This window comes from Anabrus simplex, chromosome 1 (genome assembly GCF_040414725.1).
Source record: "Anabrus simplex isolate iqAnaSimp1 chromosome 1, ASM4041472v1, whole genome shotgun sequence".
NCBI lineage: Eukaryota > Metazoa > Arthropoda > Insecta > Orthoptera > Tettigoniidae > Anabrus > Anabrus simplex.
Window position 1 is genome coordinate 654,577,767 of NC_090265.1, and position 22,550 is coordinate 654,600,316.

The 22,550-nt window shown below is 39.1% G+C and overlaps 1 protein-coding gene across 1 annotated transcript in view; it reads right to left on the reverse strand.

The window, feature by feature from the left end:
• Positions 1 to 14,703: 14,703 nt before the first annotated feature.
• Positions 14,704 to 22,550, reverse strand: part of DIP-delta (Dpr-interacting protein delta) — a 941,119-nt gene continuing 933,272 nt past the window's right edge. Inside the window, exon 9 of the mRNA XM_068229868.1 lies at positions 14,704 to 15,690. The gene's annotated coding sequence lies outside the window, so the exon portion shown is untranslated. The remainder of the gene's footprint in view (positions 15,691 to 22,550) is intronic.

Here is a 22,550-nt window from a genome sequence, read left to right on the forward strand (position 1 = left end):
TGCACCCTTGCCGAGGTAAACGAGCCTGGACCTATGGCCGCATTGTTCAAGTTAAATCGGACGGAGTATTACAGAGAGGAAACAAATTAATATTTCACGAACAGGAAGTATCTTCGGTTCCTTTCTCTGAGCTCCTTTGTACAATTCCGGACATTATAAATATTGACTAGTTAAAACACAGAGAACTATCTGTTTCTATACTTTATTTTTTATAATTTGCTTTACGTCGCACCGACACAGGTAGGTCTTATGGCGACGATGGGGCAGGAAAGGGCTAGGCGTGAGTATGAAGCGGCCGTGGCCTTAATTAAGGTACAGCCCCAGCATTTGTCTCGTGTGAAAATTGGAAACCACGGAAAGCCATCTTCAGGGCTGCCCACAGTGGGATTCGAACCCACTATCTCCCGGATGCAAGCTCACAGCTGTGGGACCCTAACCGCACGGCCAAATCACCCGGTTCTCTACGCTTTTAAAACGAGTGCAGGTAACAACATTCGGTGCTAAATGAGGAGTGTTTGTTCTAAAGATACTATTTCCACTTCCAAAAAGTAAATCAGTATTTCGTCCACATGCATTACAGTAGTAGAATATTATCGGTTGTCGTGAGTCATGAGTAGAGCCCGGAATTTTATGCACTAACTAGCGAATGTACCCGTGCTTCGCTACGGTATTCTACATTGTATTCGGTTATCGAAGTAAATAGTGTACATGCAGTAAATAAGATTGTTTTAAAATTGCATGTCTCTTAGCGTTATCCGAGAAAGAGCATGGGGAGTTCCCCGTACGTTGTTTCCAATGTAAAGTGTTTGTTACGGATTTGTGATATAGCGGCAGACTCACTTGCCTACTGCCATTCACAATCGAGTTGGGATGATTACGTAATAATTGCAGGCCCCATTGCCTACTACGCGGACAAAATCGATTTGGGGAGTTTTCGTTAATATGGCAGCCCCCTTCCTACTTCCAGACAGATTTCAGTTGAGGAGTTTTTATTATAATGGCAGGCAATTACCCTACTATCACTCGAAATTGAGTTGTGCAGTTATCATTATAATGCCAGGCCCATTTTCCTACTGCCAGCCAGCTTACTGCCAGTCACACCAAGTTGGTGAGTTTCCATCAAAATAGCAGGCCACTATGCCTAATGCCAGTCACATTTTAGATGAGGACATTTCTTTATAATGATAGGCACCCTTGCCTACTGCCAAACACAATCGGGTAGGGGAGTTTTAAACAAAACTGCATACTCACTTGCCTTCTGCAAGTCAAATCGAGAAGGGAACTATTCATTATAAGTGTAGGCTTTCCTTACTAATGACAGTTACACAGGAGTTGGAGAAGGAACCCTTTCCTACTGCCAGTCAAAGTCGGTGTGGGGAGTACTTATTACAATAGCAGACCCACCCTTTCTCGATCGCTAAAAATCGACATCAGTGAATATATATAGATCGACATACGAAAGTATATGCGTATTTACAATATTGAAGACCTTCATTTACAGATTAACTGCTACTAAACGTACGTCATATCGACAAAGGATTATACCATAAGACACGCCGGATTTAGTGGCCTAAATGGCTGGTCCTATGATATGTCATCTATTCTTGGGTCAGATTGAATTAGAAACGTGGAACAGGGTAAAGGTTTTGTAAGATTATCTCACATTACATTACTTTTCGGATACATACATAGCATTTGGCTCACATATGGCTACTGGGTGGGCCAATTTTCGTGAAGAGTTTAATGATTCTGTATTTCATATAAGTAATTGAAAGTATGAATTATGCATGTGAAAATTCCAAATTGACTTAACATCGATTAAAGAGAAAAATCAAACGTAAAAGGGATACAGATACGGCAAAAAGTCATAAGACCACGGTTGTAGATCATTCCAAATTGAACGGAGATTGTGCAATCCGTTATAGGATAGGAATTTCCGAAGGTCTGCACCATCATTAAAATTGCCTGCGTATTTCGATATTCTTCGGGGATTCAAAGTGAAAAATTTAATGATCTAGGAAGTTTTCTGTTAGTTACAGGCTTAAACGTATAATTTTGTCAAATTTCAATTATCTTCTTTTTCTTCTGGCAGATTATGGCGCAATTTGGATTTTGGGCGAGGCGGGTAAAAATTAGTACTTTCAGGAAACTAAACCAAAAATTATGGAGATGGTCATTATTACCCCTTAAACGGAAAGCTGTACGAAAATTTCGCCAAAATAGTCAGTGTAGAGGCACACAGTCGTTACGATTTGATTTATATAGATAAGGAATCTGCTCCATGTAAAACACCTTTTGGGCTATGTCCGCTGGACTTAACCTGCAAAAGTGACCATTCATGATATCTCCCTTAGTAATCCTCCTGACGAAAGAATGCACATGAAAAAAAGGTTTAGAGGTGGAATTCCATCACGTTTGGTCGATTTCCAGTCAGGTTGGTCTTGTTCTGTATATGTTGTGGAAGAGTAAAATCACCATTTCGGTTCCCTATAAACCGCCAGTCCATTCCGGAACATGAAATGTTATTTACGTTTAAAACCTACCTTTGGACAGGTGGATGCTAAATATAAATTTTGGTTCGAATGTCTTCAGTAGTTTTCAAATTGTAAGGAGTACGCTTTACACGCACCCGCTCGGGAGTTAAGTCCGACGGGACTTGTACAGAAAAACGGTCCGTTAATGATATCTCCCTTATTAATCCTCGTATCGAAATGATGCACATGAGAAAAAAGGTTTAGAAATTATTATCTACCAAGGTAGGTAGATTTCCATTAAGTTTGGTTGTGTATATTTTGTGGAAGTGCAAAATCACTGTTTCGGTTTCGTATAAACCCCCAGTCAGTTCAGGGATTTAGAAACAATATTTGCCCAAAACCTATCAAGGACAGGTGTATTCTAAATATGAGTCTTGGTGGAAATACATCCAGTAGTTTGTAGCACTCGCGTACATACGGCGTAATTAAGGAAGAAATAATACAGTTAAGAAAGTTGAAAGTAATAGAAAATGGATTATAACTGCGGACAGCCGGATAACGACAAATATGTAAATGCCAAGTGAATGTATTGGAAAATCAAATGCCCCTCAATAAATTATGCTAGTGTGAGTAATGGATATAATAAAGCGGTAACAGAGGAGAAATTTAGGTCAGTGATTCTTAGGTAAACAAATAATAAGAAGATGACTAATGGTGTTATTACTTAATCTATTCGAGGGCGGTTATAATATCCAACGATATTCCGCCAATATCCCGCAGATAGGCCGATTGACGCCTCTCTTGCCTTCTACCCAAGGAACAACCACGAATTTAAAAGCATGATGAGGAAAATGGCAATACGTTACTTCCCTGCTGGCATGCAGTCAGAGACGTTGCCATGGTAACCCGTAGGTTCGTTGTCGGTCTGTCGGTCACTTAATGCAGAGCATGATACCAGCGGAAAATTGTAAATTTCTCCGTCATGTGAAGAGTAAGGTAAATTATGAACATAACGAAAGTTGTTTATAATGAAGAGACGTTTCACGTACGGTAAACGAAGTTTACAGAAAATCAATAGTATAAGAGAAAATGGAGGAAACCCATTCTGGTTTTCCTATAAACCACCCGTCTTTTCGACGATTGTAAAATAATATGCATATAGAAACCTTCCCCGAGATGAGTATACTCTAGATATGAAGTTTAGTTGAGATCTATCCAGCCGTTTCAACGTGATGGTGGAAAAACCATTCAGGTTTTCCTATAAACCCCCGTCTATTGAAAGATTTTAAAATGATATGCATATCGAAACCTTCCCCGGGATGAGTATACTCTAAATATGAAGTTTGGTTGTGATCTATCCAGCCGTTTCGACTTGATGGTGGAGAAACCATTCTGGTTTTCCTATAAACCCCCGGTCTATTCAAAGATTTTAATATAATATGCATATCGAAACCTTCCCCGAGATGAGTATACTCTAGATATGAAGTTTAGTTGAGATCTATCCAGCCGTTTCAACGTGATGGTGGAAGAACCATTCTGGTTTTCCTATAAACCCCCCGAGTATTGAAAGATTTTAAAATGATATGCATATCGAAACCATCCCCGGGATGAGTTTACTCTAAATATGAAGTTTGGTTGAGATCTATCCAGCCGTTTCGACGTGATGGTGGAACAGACAAACAAACAGACAGACAAACAGACAAACAAACAGACAAACAGACAAACAAACAGACACGAAACGTAAAAACCACCGATTCGGTCTTGAGTTGACCTAAAACGGATAAATATCTGAAAAATTGGCAAAACAAAAGAAATTACAGACAGCGGACCCCCTACAATTTTATTTATATAGACTAGCGAATGTACCCGTGCTTCGCTACGGTATTCTACATTGTATTTGAATATCGACGTAAATAGTGTACATGCAGTAAATAAGATTGTTTTAAAATTGCATGTCTCTTAGCGTTATCCGAGAAAGAGCATGGGGAGGTCCCCGTACGTTGTTTCCAATGTAAAAAGTTTGTTATGTATTTGTGATATAACGGCAGGCTCACTTGTCTACTGCCATTCACAATCGAGTTGGGAAGTTTACATTATAATTGCAGGCCCCATTGCCTACTACGCGGACAGAATCGATTTGGGGAGTATCGTTAAAATGGCAGCCCCATTTCCTACTTCCAGACAGATTACAGTTGCGGAGTTTTTATTATAATGGCAGGCAATTACCCTACTATCACTCGAAGTTGAGTTGTGCAGTTATCATTATAATGCCAGGTCCATTTTCCTACTTCCAGCTACCTTACTGCCAGTCACACCAAGTTGGTGAGTTTCCATCAAAATAGCTGGCCACTATGCCTAATGAAAGTCACATTTTAGATGAGGACATTTCTTTATAATGGCGGGCACCCTTGCCTACTGCCAAACACAATCGGGTAGGGGAGTTATAAACAAAACTGCATGCTCACTTGTCTTCTGCAAGTCAAATCGAGAAGGGAACTATTCATTACAATTGTAGGCCTTCCTTACACAGGAGTTGGAGAAGGAACCCTTTCCTACTGCCAGTCAAAGTCGGTGTGGGGAGTACTGATTACAATATCAGACCCACCCTTTCTCGATCGCTAAAAATCGACATCAGTGAATATATATAGATCGACATACGAAAGTATATGCGTGTTTACAATATTGAAGACCTTCATTTACAGATTAACTGCTACTAAACGTACGTCATATCGACAAAGGATTATACCATAAGACACGCCGGATTTAGTGGCCTAAATGGCTGGTCGGGTCAGATTGAGTTAGAAACGTGGAACAGGGTAAAGGTTTGGTAAGATTATCTCACATTACATTACCTTTCGGATAATTATGTGACAGCTACATACATAGCATTTGGCTCACATATGCCTACTGGGTGCGCCGATTTTCGTGAAGAGTATGATGATTCTGTATTTCATATATGTAACTGAAAGTATGAATTATGCATGTGAAAATTCCAAATTGACTTAACATCGATTAATAGAGAAAAATCAAACGTAAATGGGATACAGATACGGCAAAAGTCAAAAGACCAAGGTTGTAGATCATTCCAAATTGAACGGAGATTGTGCAATCCGTTATGTGATAGGAATTTCCGAAGGTCTGCACCATCATTAAAATTGCCTGCATATTTCGATATTCTTCGGGGATAAAAAGTGAAAAATGTAATGATCTGGGATGTATTCCGTTCGTTACAGGCGAAAAGGTATAATTTTGTCAAATTTCAATTATCTTCTTTTTCTTCTGGCAGATTATGCCGCAACCTTTTGGGCTATGTCCGCTGGACTTAACCTGCAAAAGTGACCATTTATGAAAAATGCACATGAAGAAAAAGGTTTAGAGGTGGAATTCCATCACGTTTGGTCGATTTCCAGTTAGGTTGGTCTTGTTCTGTATATATTGTGGAAGAGTAAAATCACCATTTCGGTTCCCTATAAACCGCCAGTCCATTCCGGAACATGAAATGTTATTTACGTTTAAAACCTACCTTTGGACAGGTGGATGCTAAATATAAATTTTGGTTCGAATGTCTTCAGTAGTTTTCAAGTTGTAAGGAATACGCTTTACACGCACCCGCTCTTGAGTTAAGTCCGATGGGACTTGTACAGAAAAACGGTCCGTTAATGATATCTCCCTTATTAATCCTGGTATCGAAATGATGCACATGAGAAAAAAAGTTTATAAATTAATTTCTACCAAGACAGGTAGATTTAAATTAACGTTGGTTGTGTATATTTTGTGGAAGTGCAAAATTACTGTTTCGGTTTCGTATAAACCCCCAGTCAGTTCAGGGATTTTGAAACAATATTTTCCCTAAAACCTATCAAGGACAGGTGTATTCTAAATATGAGTCTTGGTGGAAATACATCCAGTAGTTTGTAGCATTCGCGTACATACGGCGTAATTAAGGAAGAAAATAATACAGTTAAGAAAGTTGAAAGTAATAGAAAATGGATTATAACTGAGGACAGCCGGATAACGACAAATATGTAAATGCCAAGTTAACGTATTGGAAAATCAAATCCCCTCAATAAATTATGCTAGTGTGTGTTATGGATATAATAAAGCGGTAACAGAGGAGAAATTTAGATCCAGTGATTCCTAGATAAACAAATAATAAGAAGATGACTAATGGTGTTATTACCTAATCTATTCGAGGGCGGTTATAACATCCAACGATATTCCGCCAATATCCCGCAGATAGGCCGATTGACGCCTCTCTTGCCTTCTACCCGAGGAACAACCACGAATTTAAAAGCATGATGAGGAAAATGGCAATACGTTACTTCCCTGCTGGCATGCAGTCAGAGACGTTGCCATGGTAACCTGTAGGTTCGTTGTCGTTCTGTCGGTCACTCAATGCAGAGCATGATACCAGCGGAAAATTGTAAATTTCTCCGTCATGTGAAGAGTAAGGTAAATTATGAACATAACGAAAGTTGTTTATAATGAAGAGACGTTTCACGTACGGTAAACTAAGTTTACAGAAAATCAATAGTATAAGAGAAAATGGAGGAAAACCATTCTGTTTTTCCTGTAAAACCCCGTCTATTCAAATATTTTAAAATAATATGCACACAGAAACCTTCCCCGGGAGGAGTATACTCTAAATATGAAGTTTAGTTGAGATCTATCCAGCCGTTTCGAAGTGATGGTGGAAAAACCACTCAGGTTTTCCTATAAACCCCCCGTCTATTCAAACATTTTAAAATGATATGCATATCGAATCCTTCCGCGGGATGAGTGTACTCTAAATATGAAGTTTGGTTGTGATCTATCCAGCCGTTTCGACTTGATGGTGGAGAAACCATTCTGGTTTTCCTATAAACCCCCCGTGTATTCAAAGATTTTAAAATGATATGCATATCGAAACCTTGCCCGGGTTGAGTATACTCTAAATATGAAGTTTGGTTGAGATCTATCCAGCCGTTTCGACGTGATGGTGGAACAGACAAACAAACAGACAGACAAACAGACAAACAGACAAACAAACAGACACGAAACGTAAAAACCACCGATTCGGTCTTGAGTTGACCTAAAACGGATAAATATCTGAAAAATTGGCAAAACAAAAGAAATTACAGACAGCGGACCCCCTACAATTTTATTTATATAGATAGGTTAGAATGCAAACTTACTGAAGCGAGAAGCACGTATAGTCTACCTTCACAACGATTACGCTATGGGGTTTGCATAAACAGTAGAGGTACGGCCCATCAGAACCCCTATAATTTATGTTACTCTTTCTATATTATGGAACAGCGGGTGGCCGGCATTTCCTACTAACCAAATTAGTTTGCAATCTAACTATGACCGCATGAAAATCCGGGCTTTAGTCATGAGCAATCCAGACCAGAAAGATGTAACTCCTTAAATTTTGTGCCAAACCCGATCACGGGTACGTTCCATGTGCCTTTCGTTTCTTGCCCTTTTTACACAACTTTCTTAAGATGGAAATAGCGCTTTTGAACAGACACTCCTCAACTGTCCCAGGTTCTGCTAGGTGAAGTCACTTTTCTAACATAATAGAATAAGGCAAATTTAATAGCAAGGCGTGTATGAGGCAAAAGTACGTTAAACAATAAGACAAAAAACCATAGCATGGGACGTAGTGTATGAAGTTTGACGAGAATCTGCTCAGTTCGTCAGGAAATGAACAACCGAGTTATGTTCTCTGTACGTGCAATGTTGCTCTTTTACGGCTGACTGTAAATACCCCAGTTAGTTCAAAATATGATTGTGTATTTTATTATGCTTCCAGAAATTTCAAAAGACCACAAGGGTCCGGAATACTATTTTGGTTTCAATTAATAAATAAGGATGTATAGGACCAAATCATTTAAGACCAGGTCGAAACTGATTGCAATATGTTGCTTCTTATTTAAGGCAGATTGAAAATCAATACTTTTTGCGCGCAAATCAAAAGTTGTCATTAACTACAACCTGGCAGGCTCTTTCAAGTGCACCTTCGTTTAATTCGTGGTAAACTTATCCCACCTGCACCATTCCGTAACACTTGTACTTAAAAGTTTTTAGCAGTGAGATGATGAGGATTGTTGTTTAAAGGGGCCTATCCTCTAGGTCATCGGCCCCTAATGGTACGAAATGAGACGAAATTTAATGACGATTTAAAAGTCCAAAATCATCCACTGACGAGAATTCAAAACGTGATGACGAAGAATGAATGGATATGAATTTAAAACAATCAGTAGATCCGACCCACAATGCCCCACATTCCCAGAAACTAGTACTGAATAATAGTATTACTGACCAAGGGACTGCTTCTAAAACACAATGCTGAATCGATGATGCTTGTAGTCTAAAGGGGTCAAAAATCCAGGTCAACGTTCCCTCAAAATGGTACTTATCGCTAGGAAATTAGAACCATGGTATTCATCATGTTGCGGTACTAATCAAAAGTAGCGTAGACTCACGGTATTCCACACATTATGGTAGTACTCACAGTTAACACAGACCTATGGTGTTTCTCACATTGCGGCGCCATTTACACACAACGTAAACCTATGGGGTCGATTAGAGAAACGATGATTAGTTTTAAGCCTTGGACAACGTCTACCTAAATAACGTCTAAATTGAGCATGATCTTCCATTGCATAACCAATGTTCAGTCGGTGTTTAACTAGACATCGTTTAAAGTAACAATATTGGTTTGAAAAATGGAGATACAAGTGTCTTTCATGCAACTCTTTGCTTGTCGCAACCAATGAAATTCGTTGGTGTGCGCGCCTAACGTCAGTCAGCTGTTTGTCTTCCTATACATTACTCAAATATGGCTAAGCATCAGCATGACTTGCCCAGAGATAAGAATATCGCTTTTGTTGGAAATTTAATCTCCTAATATTGTCGACACTAAAGCGACACGCCAACGTACGGAGAAGTGTAGCTTCGATTATAGAGTTGTTATAGTGAGTCGTAAGTAACTTCGACGAAGGGAAGATGAAACAATAGTAATGTGTAACCGAATGTGTTGTACAGGCCATATATATGGAGATCAAACGCATCATCGGCAGCCCTGAAGATTGTTTTCCGTAGTTTCCCTATTTTTTCACCAGGAAAATACTAGGGCTGTTATTATGGCCACGGCTATTCTTCCCCAGTCCTCTTTAAACAATAATCACCACCATCACCACCACTTGCCTTTTCCTATTTTATAGTTGCCGGAAACTTATCTGAATTAGTGCGATGATTATATATATATATCTGAGGTTAAACAGTGTTCTCGGTAGTGTTTCAACATGGTCGATTGAACATCGCTTTTAGATCGTGCTCATATAGTCGTACTAATCACCCCCAAACCCCATGGCACTACAGCCCTTGAAGGGCCTTGCCTACCTAGCGACCACTGCTCAGCCTGAGGGCCTTCAGATAACGAGGTGTCGTGTGGTCAGCAGGATGTATCCTCTCGGCCGTTATTCTTGGCTTTCTAGACCGGGGCCGCTATCTCACCGTCAGATAGCTCCTCAGTTCTAATCACGTAGGCTGAGTGGACCTCGAACCAGGCCTCAGGTCGAGGTAAAAATCCCTGACCTGGCGGGAATCGAACCCAGGTAAGAGGCAGGCACGCTACCCCTACACCACGGGGCCGGCGGTACTAATCACAGGTACTGTAAAATCCACTCTGATTCACGCAGTGTCGCTACTAATCACAAACCGATTGTGTACCTAACATAGTGGCACTACGCGCAAGTACAGGCGACACATGGTGTTCCCCGCGTGGTGGTACTAATTAACAAATAGTTGCATGGTTCTAATTCGATAATCCCTTGGTCGCCCCTTTTAGTCGCCTCTTACGACAGGCAGGGGATACCATGGGTGTATTCTTCGCATGCATCCCCACCCACAGAGAGATTTTAGCAATGAACTGCCTAATTTGAAAGGATTACTGTGATGGATTAAATCATGTAATTATTTACTTTTATTATATCGAATAGGCTTAAAGTATTCCCTAAAGTATCAAAAACTTTACACATTAATAACACCGAGATTTGCATAGCTGTGAGCTTGCATTCGGGAGATGGTGCGTTCGAATCCCACTGTCGGCAGCCATGAAATTGTTTTCTGTAGGTGGTTTTCCATTTTCACACCAGGCAAAGGCCGGGAATGTACCTTAGTTGAGACCACAGACTCAATAATAATGTTATTGGCTTTACGTCCCACTAACCACTTTTAAGGTTGTCGGAGACGCCGAGGTGCAGGAATTTAGTCCCGCAGGAATTCTATTACAAGCCAGTAAATTTACCGACACGAGGCTGACGTATTCGAGCACCTTCAAATACCACCGGACTGAGTCAGGATCGAACCTGCCAGAAGGCCAGTGCCTCATCCGCCTGAGCAACTCAGCCTAGACACAAGAACGATTTATGATTTGCGGCGCCTGAGTGCGTTAATATGAGGGTGAATTCAGATGATTCCTCATTATTCCGGCGGATTCTGTCTATGCTGTGAGGAAAGAAGAAATGGCGCGTGTAGCCCCCAATCGTAAGTCCCACGACTTAAAGGTTCTTCAGTTCATACGTACAACAATGTCCTAATTTTGCCTACTTGAACTTCCCATCATCTTGCAAGTTTATTTGTAGCTTCTCTGTACAATTTGTATTTTGCCAAATTTGGTTATGAATAGCATATAGATTTAAATTTTAAATCTATAATAGAAACAGTTTTTGAGCCAGTACATTAGCGCCATTAAACTACTTTTAATCATGCTTGTGAAATCGGAATTAAATAAAACTTTTCCGTTACTTTGAATATACCAGAAAAGTTCAGTTACACTCGAAAATGTGAAACGTTAAAAAGATATTTTTTGAGGATATCAAGCTCTATTTCAGTACTCGAAATGAATTTAAATATATACTGTTAAAATGGGAATACTAGCCTTATTTATTACCTCGCATTCTGTAAACATCTCGTTAAAAATTCTAATTATATTGTAAAGAGAATGTCTGATACAATATTCCACAGTTACCTTGATTTGACGGTAGGTCTGGATGCCCTTGACTGCGTCTACGAGCTGGTGTTAGCACTGCACTACACTGGCGTCTGTTGTCACACTGGTTTGGCGTTTGAGTGGAGAACATGTACTATACTTTACGTCACCATGCAGAACAACTCAATATTCTGACAGTGCTAAGTTGACTTCTTGTCCTCTCTAATGATGTGTATAAATTTCAGGTCATTTATAGACTAACTTTGAAAGTTGTGGAATTAGTGAAACGGAAGACTTGGGCATTTCTCTCCCGCATTCTATTAAAAACAAGTAACCTGCAAATATCCTTTTATAGGCACTCTGAACGAAAGATACCATCATGGCAGTATTCTTATAACAACGGAAATGAATAATGATGAAGTCCATGCTCATATATAAAAAATCCTGTGTGCATCAGTCGTTTAAATACACTGTCTTGTCTTTCCTGCTTCACCATCCTGTCAGCAAGTGACAGCAATTCTGTACCGGCCAAAGTTTGATTTCTTCTTTGTAATGCATTTGACGCCGCCCTTAACACTTGCAGGTTTCTAAGGAAGGTGAGGTAGAAAAATGCTAGGGTTGGTGAGGTTACAAGCCTGGCTTTAATTAGAGTATCAGTATTTTTCTGGTGCGAAAATGAACGGAAAACCACTTTCAAGGCCCCCGACGCATGGCGGTGGGGCTCGAACGTATCATCTCCAGAACACACGACCCACACAAAGTAGGCAAGTCGTTCTTGTTGGATTTTTGAAGACAGGTCAATCCAAGGCACGCCTGGGCGATCTCAAATTGATTGCAGTTCCTGGATTTGACAGTTTACGCATTCTTAGGACATCACTTCACAACTTACCTGAAATTCCATTGACAGAATGGATATCCTACCGAGCGAGCTGGCCATGCGGTTAGGGTCGCGCAGCTGTGAGCTTGCATTCGGGAGATAGTGGGTTCGAACCCCACTGTCGGCACGCCTGAATATCGTTACCTTCGTTTTCCCATTTTCACACCAGGCAAATGCTGGGGCTGTACCTTAATTAACGCCTCGGCAACTTCCTTCTCACTCCTAGCCCATCGTCGCTGAAAGACCTATCTGTGTCGGTGCGACGTAAAGCAAACTGAAAAAATCTTATGACACAAAGTAAGGAAACTGCTAAATTCCTACAGTATTATGAATTATATATTTACCTCGTTTCTTGAAATAAAAGATAGAGTTGAAACTTTGACATTACAAGGAAATGAATTAATTAGTTCCTGTGTATTTCATTCAAAAACTGGCGAAAGGAAATGAGAAGAAGTTGACCTTCTGTATTAACAGGATATCATGAACAACAGGGTAAACATGTGACAATTAAGCTATTTAAATGTGGAATGTATATATTTATATAAATAATTTAAAAAGTTATCTGTTTTTGAAATACGCATGGATAGATGGGCTCGCAGAAGTCTTACAGAACCTCGGAAACCGATCTTTACGGTTTCACGGATATCCTTTATTGCCAGCAAAAGGACGTGGTATGACATTCAGTGCACTATCCGTTATTCCTATTACTTCATGAAAATGGCATTTAGGTTTGGAATAGCTGGCTCGTAGTTTGATTTCTCGATTCATTTCCTTTGGTTGGCTTTGCTTGTCTGTACTTTGCATAGCTTCAGATGTACGTAGATCAGTGGCAGAGAGACGGCCTCTGGATACCCAGAACCCGATTGTCAGACTTTTGAAGAGCGAAAAAGTTCACTCGCCACTCCATACCGTATGATTATTGGCATGGAAAATATTTCTGGTGATTACAAACTCACCAATAGGTCGTCCAATAGAGTTCCACTTTTTATGCAAAAGGTCAAAATTAATACTTCGTCAGCCTAAATAGTGTAAAATAAAAATCCTTACGTGTGGTAGGTGAAGCCATACGATCGCCGTCATTCTTCTTCTTAGTATTATGCTAAATGGTTAGGGTGCTGGCCTTTAGTCACAGGGGTTCCGGGTTCGATTCCCGGCAGGGTCGGGAATTTTAACCATCATTCGTTAATTTCGCTGGCACGGGGGCTGGGTGTATGTGTCGTCTTCATCACCACTTCATCCTCATCATACGCGCAGGTCGCCCACGGGAGTCAAATCAAAAGACCTGTACCTGGCGAACCGAACATGTCCTCGGACACACCCGGCACTAAAAGCCATACGCCATTTCATTTCATTTATTATTATTATTATTATTATTATTATTATTATTATTATTATTTTTATTATTCAGAATGAAAATCCGCAGCATGTCATTCGACCTCAGGAATGAAATGAATTGAATCCCAATCTAGCTGCGAAGATAGAAATTGTGCCGGCTGCCGAAGCTTGTCGCACTCCTCTGGGGGTAATGATTAATGACTGACAGATGAAATGATATTAGGGAGTGTTGCTGGAGTGAAAGATGATAGGGAAAATCGGAGTGCCCGGAGAAAACCTATCCCGCCTCCGCTTTGTCCAGTACAAACGTCACCTGGAGTGACCGGGGTTAAACCACGGAACCCAGTGGTGAGGGGCCGGCGCGCTGCCGCCTGAGCCATGGAGGCTTCTATTATTATTATTATTATTATTATTATTATTATTATTATTTACATCCCACTAAACACATTTTTATGGTTTTCGGAGACGCCGAGGTGCCGGAAGTGTGTCCCGCAGGAGTTCTTCTCCGTGGCAATAAACCTACCGACACGGGGCTGACGTATTTGAGCACCTTGAACCAGCATCGATCGTGCCAAGCTGGGATCAGAAAGAGACCGGATCTACTCAGCCCAGTATTATTATTATTATTATTATTATTATTATTATTATTATTATTATTATTATTATTCCGTATTTTGTACCCTGGAGCTTTAAAATATATTGGGAATTAGAAATTATTGTTTTCATAACATACTTATCGGACTTGGTTCAATGTACCCCCTTATGTGGGAATAGGAACGAAATACAAAAATGGAAAATGCCATCGAGAACGAAGAAGACTGACAGAAGATAAACTCAACAGACAGTATTTGAAGACTTATTTCAAGTAAGAAGCAGGAAATGCAAGGGAACCTTAAAAGGATATTTCATGTAGTTCAACATTACTTTCTGACAAAATACTATTTATTTTCATAAATTGGGCTCTAAGAAGCAAAAATACGGAACAAACATAAACAATTGACATTTCTCACTCAAAATGACTACAGTAATCCTTAAGAACAATTTAACAGCCTGTTATGATTGTGTCAACAGAACGGGCCGTAAATCTGTGTTATGGGGCAATGACCTAGTCGATGTAATCATTGATTAGAGTATATAAAACTGCTCACCTATGAATGAAAGAAGATCATTTGCAATTTCTGGTATTTGGAGTGACATGTAAGATCTTCATGAACCAGGAACGTTGGAAATCTATAAAAATTAAAATATAATGAAGAGAGAGAGAGAGAGAGAGCCATTAATAAACCAAAGTATATATCTTTTAATCTAGATGTACAGACACAAACTTTGTTTTTAACATAAAATGGAAGATAATACTTTGTCAAGAAAAAGTATACAAATGCAAAGCACATGTTTTCGTGATGCAAATAGTTTGACAAAAATCAATTTGATGATAATGACGATGACAGTATCGAAGGAGAAATGACCACTCGAATTTCCTATTGCATTCATTTTCAGTACTCCTTTCATTTCTTTTCTTTTTTTCAATTTAGAAATAACTCCACAGATCTTTGACTTATGCTTTGATTTTATTTTTTGTTTTAATGTTTCATGAGAAGGAATTTTTATATCTTTATACACAAATTCACAATAATGGAACCATATTTATTAACACTAGGCCTATTATAAATTGTTTCAGTTCGAAGGCCTGGAGACACTCTGAGAGCCAGTGCGGAGTTTTCTAGGCAAGTGCACCATTAAGATTCTTTAGTGTCCGTGTATTTTCAAAAGGTCCATTATCCTTAACGTATATATATTTATATGTGTTTATTTGATTGTTCGTTTGGCACTTTGAAGAGAAGTTGACAAAGTTTGTAATATATATTTATTTTACTCATCACACACTCTTATGCTTTCATCTTAGCAAAGTACTTCACCAGAACACTTGCACTCCTGAGTATGAACAGTACAGACACACGCTGCTCGCACCACGAGGTTCTTGAGGCAGAAGGTGACCAGGTAGCTGGGACACGCTGGTATTAAGGCTGTAACAATAATTATGCATTAGAAATTAGTATGTATTAGCTGGCAAAGTATTAGCATAGAAACACATTATTTAAAACATTATAAACACATAACAGAAAATCCTGAATAATAATAATAATAATAATAATAATAATAATAATAATAATAATAATAATAATAATAATAATACTCTTTCTTAATACTTTTACGCTCCAGGGTTGGTTTTATCCCTCAGACTCAGTGAGGGCTCACATCTCTACCGCCTCAAGGGAAGTGTCCTGGAGTTTGGGTCGTGGATACAACTGGGGAGGAGGAACAGTACCTCTTCAATGCAGCCTCACCTGTTATGCTGAGCAGGGGCCTTGTGGGGGAAGGGAATATTGGAAGGGATAGGCAGGGAAGAGGAAATGTAGCGTCTGTGGCCTTAAGTTAGGTACCGGTACCATCCCGGCATTTGCCTGGAGGAGAAATGGGAAACCACGAAAAACCATTTCGAGGATGGATGTGGTGGGAATCGAACCACTTCTACTCAGTTGACCTCCCAAGGCTGAGTGGACCCCATTCTATTCCTCGTACCACATTTCAAATTTCGTGGCAGAGCCGGGAATCGAACCGTTCCTCCAGGGGTGGCAGTTAATCACACTAACCATACACCGCACAGGCGGATAATAATTATAACAGTAATATTAATAATACATTTGTTTTATTTATTTACTAATTTTTGATATATGCAAATACATTATGAAGCACATCGCACAAATCTGATGGATTGCTAGTCATATTATGTGTGGAATGTACTTAATTATACAGATAATATACATAGGCTCTATAGGTCGACATAATATACATATTATGCAAATTGTACATATTCAGTCATAAAAAGGTAAATAATACAAAATTACAAATACTGTATATAAGATAGTTAAAAACGGTTAGACATCCGAATAGTGCGGAAAGCAGCTGAATCACAGTATAAAAGTTTGCTGAGGAGATCGCTATTGTAAGGAAGTGATTACCGGAACGCCACAGACAGTCAGCTTCTGAGGTCCTGAGTGAAATTGGCCTCCTAAAACCGTAATGTCTTGCTGACTTCATCGGTTATAATTTTAATGAGAAGAAAAATATGAACGTTGAAACAAACCAGTAAATACCACATGAGGTAGATTGATAGTGATGCGAAGAGAGCAGGCAATATTTTTAATAATAATAATAATAATAATAATAATAATAATAATAATAATAATAATAATAATAATAATAATAATAATAATAATAATAATAATAATAATAAGTTTTAAGTGCCACTAACTACTTTTCAGATTTTGGAGACGCCGAGGTGCTGGAATTTAGTCCAGAAGGAGTTCTTTTACGTGCCTGTGAATTATCGACTCGAGGCTGACGTATTTGAGCGTCTTCAAATACCACCGGACTGAGCCAGCATCGAACCTGTCAAATTTGGGTTAGAAGGCCAGCTCCTCAATCATCCGTGCCACTTAGCCCGGCTCCTATAAATGAATATTTTCCCAAATATGTCCTCTTGAAGTCTAACTTTATAGTCATATTATGACCTTTTCTACCTTCAAGAACTCCCCTCAAGCTTTCATTCTGCCCTCTCCTTTACATCCTTACCACACTCCCCTCAAGCTTTCATTCTGCCATCTTCTTTACATCCTTACCACACTTCCCTCAAGCTTTCATTCTGCCCTCTCCTTTACATCCTTACCACACTCCCCTCAAGCTTTCATTATCTGCCCTCTCCTTTATATCCTTACCACACTCCCCTCAAGCTTTCTTTTGCCCTCTCTTTTACATCCTTACCACACTCCCCCCAAGCTTTCATTATCTGCCCTCTCCTTTACATCCTTATCAAAAATCCTAATGTTCTGTCATCCTGTAACCTCGGAGGTCTGTGTTCACATCCCTTCACTAGCGAAAGTTTTCTTCTTCCATGGTGCTCTCAAGATAATCAGATTTAGCAACACCGCCAACTTTGCTTTACGGGAGCGAACGCTGGGTGGAGTCAGGATATTCATAAGTTAGAAGTAACATACATGAAAATAGCGAGAACGATTGCTAGTAAAACAGGTGGGAACAATGGCAGGAGGGTAATCGGAATGAGGAGATAAAGGCTAAGTTAGGAATAAACTCTATGGATGAAGCTGTACGCATAAACCGGCTTCGGTGGTGGGGTCAAGTGAGGCCAATGGAGGAGAATAGGTTGCTTAGGAGAATAATGGACTCTGTCATTGAAGGTAAGAGAAGTAGAGGGAGACCAAGACGAGGATGGTTAGACTCAGTTTCTAACGATATAAAGATAAGAGGTACCTATAGAACTAAATGAGGCCATACAACTAGTTGCAAATAGAGGATTGTGGCGACATTTAGTAAATTCAATGAGACTTGCAGACTGAACGCTGAAAGGCATAACGGTCTATAATTATGTATGTATGTGTGATTTCCCGGCAGGACGGAGTATCTCCTCGTTAATGACATGGTCTACTCATCGGATCCTCAAGCTTCAGCGAAACATTCACATTTCAAAGGCCTGCGGTTAGCTCATTGGCGACGTTTTTAGTGTCGCTGGTTACACAAGCACCTCACTATACGCCATTGAGCTTCACACCAGAAGTCGCGGTGGAACACAAGAGATTTTGACTTCAGAAAGTCACATTCTTGCAGTGTCGCTTCTTGTTTTGATTTCTTCATCCGCATCCCATTATTTTACCAACCGGTATTCTTGACACTAACATGTTTCATATTTTTAATGTGTTTTAATCCAGTGTGATAAAAGCGTTCGTGATTTTCTGCTTGCTATGAATTTTGTTTTACGAATGTTTAGACTAGAATGATAACCACTTCATATTTACAGAATCTTTCAAAGATCTTGTTCATTAATATGCCTGAGCCGAGGCACGAACTCTGATGTGTTGATATCCACACCTGCAGTTACCCCCACTTCCCTTCCATTCAGGTATATCATGTTCTCCAAATGTATTGTTTGCTTGCTGCACACAGGAGACAATGCACTCCGGACAATATCTGGTCTCCACCCACAATTATGGTGTTCTGAATGGATAGCTAGACATAGGCTGGGGAATTAAAATTTCTGATATGACATAGAGGTACTAATATATATATAAGTAGTAAATGTACCTGTGCTTCGCTACGGTATTCTATATTGTATACGGAAATCGAAGTAAATTACTGTACATGGAGTGATTTTTTTAAAATTGCATGACCCTTAACGTTATCGTTAACGTTATCCGAGAAACAGCATGGGCAGGTCCCATTACGTTGTTTAAACTGTAAAGTTGTGATGATACCGACAGGCTCACTTGCATTCTGCCATTCAAAATCGAGTTGGGAAGTTTACATTATAACGCTAGGCCCCATTGCCTACTACGTGGCCACATTCGATTTGAGAAGTTTCCGTTACAGTGGCAGGCCCCCTTTCCTACTTCCAGACAGTCAAAATTTAATTGTGCCGTTATCATTATAATGAGAGGCCCCTTTTTCTACTGCCAGCCAGCCAGCTTACTGCCGGTCACACCGAGCTGGTGAGTTTCCATTAAAATATCCGGCCACTATGTCTAATGCCAGTCACATTTTGGGTGGGTATATTTGTTTGTTATGGCAGACACCCTTGCCTACAGCCAAACACAACCGGGAAGGGGAGTTTTTTGAACAAAATTGCATGCTCCCTTGCCTTCTGCAAGTCAAATCAGGGAGGGAATTATTCATTACTATGGTAGGCCCTCCTTACTAATGCCACGTACACGTGAGTTGGAGAAGGAATCCATTCCCACTGGCAGTCAAATTTGATGCAGGGAATTCTGATTACAATTGCAGACACATCCTTTCTTCATCGCTATAAATCGACATCAATGAATATATACAGATCGACATACGAAAGTATATGCAGGTTTACATTATTGTGGACCTTCATTTACAGATTAACTGCTGATAAACGGTACGTCATTTAGACAAACGGACTGTACCATAAGACGCCGTATTTAGCAGTCTAAATGGCTCGTCCTATGATATTTTCTCGTATCTTATTTACCCATGGGTCAGATTGAACGAAGATTGTGCCATCCCTTTTGTGATAGGACTTACCGTTCGGCCACGAAATACCTAAAAAAGAAGGTTTTCACCGTCATTAAAATTGCCTCCATATTTCAACATTCTTTGCGGATAAAAAGTGAAAAAATTAAAGATCTTGTAATTTTTCTGTTGGTTACAGGCTAAAACGTATAATTTGCCAAATTTAAATCTTCTAGCTCGTCTGACAGATTGTGCTGCAATCTTAATTTTGAGAGAGGGTAAAAAGTAGGACTGTCAGGAAAGAAAGCTAAACAATATGCAAGTGGTCATTATTACCCCTTGAACGGATAGCTGTATGAAAATTTCACCAATATAGTCAATGTACAGACACACGGTCGCTACGATTTTATTTATATAGATAGATAAGGAGTCTGCTCCACCTACAACACCTTTTGGGCCATATACGCTGGAATTAGCCTGTAAAACCGACCGTTCATGGTATCTCACTTAGTAATCTTCCCATCGAAAAAATGCGCACGAGAAAAACGTTTTAGAAATTGATTTCTGTCATGGTTGGTCGATTTCCAGTCAGGTTAGTGTTGTATAACTTATATTGTGGGAGAGTAAAATCACTGTTTTGGTTCCCTATAAACCCCCGGTCCATTCCGGGGATTTGAAATGTTATGGAACTTAAAACCTACCTGTGGTCAGGTGGATGCTATATATAAAGTTTGGTTGAAATATCTTCAGTAGTTTTCAAGTTATAAGAAATACGCTTTACACGGACCCGCTTTTGAGTTAACTCCGTTCGGACTCGTGCTCAAAAACCGCTCGTTAATTATATCTCCCTTATTAATCTTCCTATCTAAATGATGCACATGAGAAAATTTTAGAAATTGATTTCCATTAAGGATTGTAGTTTTCCATTAATTTTGTATGTGCATATTTTGTGGGAGTGCAAAATCATAGTTTCGGTTTCGAAACACCCGGTAAATGTAATTAATTAATTAATTAATTAATTAATTGGTTATAGAATATCCCAGTGAGCTAGTGGCTCAAGGAGTGACAATCACAGCTTGGCAGTTTCAGTTCCAATTAACAGATAAGACATCTATACCAAGGAATATTTTACAAATATTGATTTATATCATGATATCATTATTCTTTATGGAAAAAAGAAGATATTCCAAATAAAATACATTTAGGTTTAAAAATTTAGTACACAGTGGTTATCGATTTATTCTCCAACATACTATTCAAGGAAGTACCTGCGTACTTCTTTTTTGAATCTGTACAACTTATTGGTTCGTTTGAAATTTGGAGGTAGATTGTTAAAGGCTGTGCTTGCTGAAGAGAAATGCTTTTAATACAATATTTTGTAGTGTTAGTGGAATCTTTGTAAAACTGTTTTGTTGATCTTGTGTTATGGGTTTGAATATCTTTGCTGTATCGTAGTTCTGTATTAACAGAGATCATATTATTTTTATACCAGATCGTAAATAAAGCTTTAGAGTATTTAACCTGTGACATTGTACTGTTAATATGTTTGTTTCCTGGAAAACTTCCACAGATTTTCCAGAAAATCATATTCATATATAATTTTTAAAACTCCCTTTGGAGTATTTCTAGTTCTTTTACAGCTTCCTGTGTACAGTTTCCCCATATTAGTTTCTTGTACATAAGGCGTGAATGTATGAGGGAGATATATATGTGTATTAAGTGTTGGTTGTTTATTCCATAGTTCTTCAATTATTTTAGTACTCCAATTACACTAATAACTGTTTCTTTACACTTGAGATATGCTCATTCCAACTTAAGTTATTGTCCAGAGCCAGGCCTAATTATGAAAATTGCTTTACTCTTTCATTGAGCTCGTTGTCAATTTTTACTACGTTACATATATTGAAAGCTTGTGTTTGTTTATGGAATATAATATATTTTGTTTTTGAGGAACGTATTACTATATGATTTTTGTTCATTCATGATGTTAGTATGTACAGATTTTTTTGCATATAAACCATAATCCTTTGTTCGGAGCTGCTGTAATAAAATATAAGGTGTTCACAAATAATATTGACCCTAAAACCTACCCAAGGACAGGTGGATTCTAAATATCGAGTTTGGTAGGAATATATCCAGTAGTTTTCAAGTTATAAGAACTCAGACAAACAGACAAACAGAGATACAGGCACCAAAACTAAAGAATATGCAGATGATCATTATTACACCTGAAACGGATAACTGTACGGGGATTTCGGAAAAATAGGCAATGCACAGACACACGGTGGTTACGATTTTATTTATATGGATTGCTAGTAAATAGGTCTGTGATTAATCTCATAGATAAAACTCGCTTGAAACGGAGTTAAGGAAGGATATTTATTACATTCTAAAATGTGGTAGTTTATTTGTTAAAATTTGGAAACAATAAGATTTTATAAAACACATTACTTCACAACAAAATTATTTCTTTCAAGAGCTTGTTGCAAATGAAACATATACACTGACGAACAAAAAACTGAAGCCCCCAGAAGAAATAGTCGGATGTCAATGTAACCTCGTACACACCATCAGCGGGTATGTAAATGATTAGAGTTGCAATTCCCTGTGACAGGTAAAACGGTCACCAGAGTGAATTAGTGTTGTTAGTCTTGTTACCAGGTATATAAGTGGTGTGAACAGCGTCAAATGCTGAGTGATCACTGTGAAGGCCACGGGCATGCTCCATACTCGTTTGAGAGAGAGTTATCCGCGCCTGACAGAGTTTGAAAGGGGCCTTGTTGTGGGTCTCCATTTGGGCGGCTTCCCGGTACAATCGTGCAATATCCAGATTTGT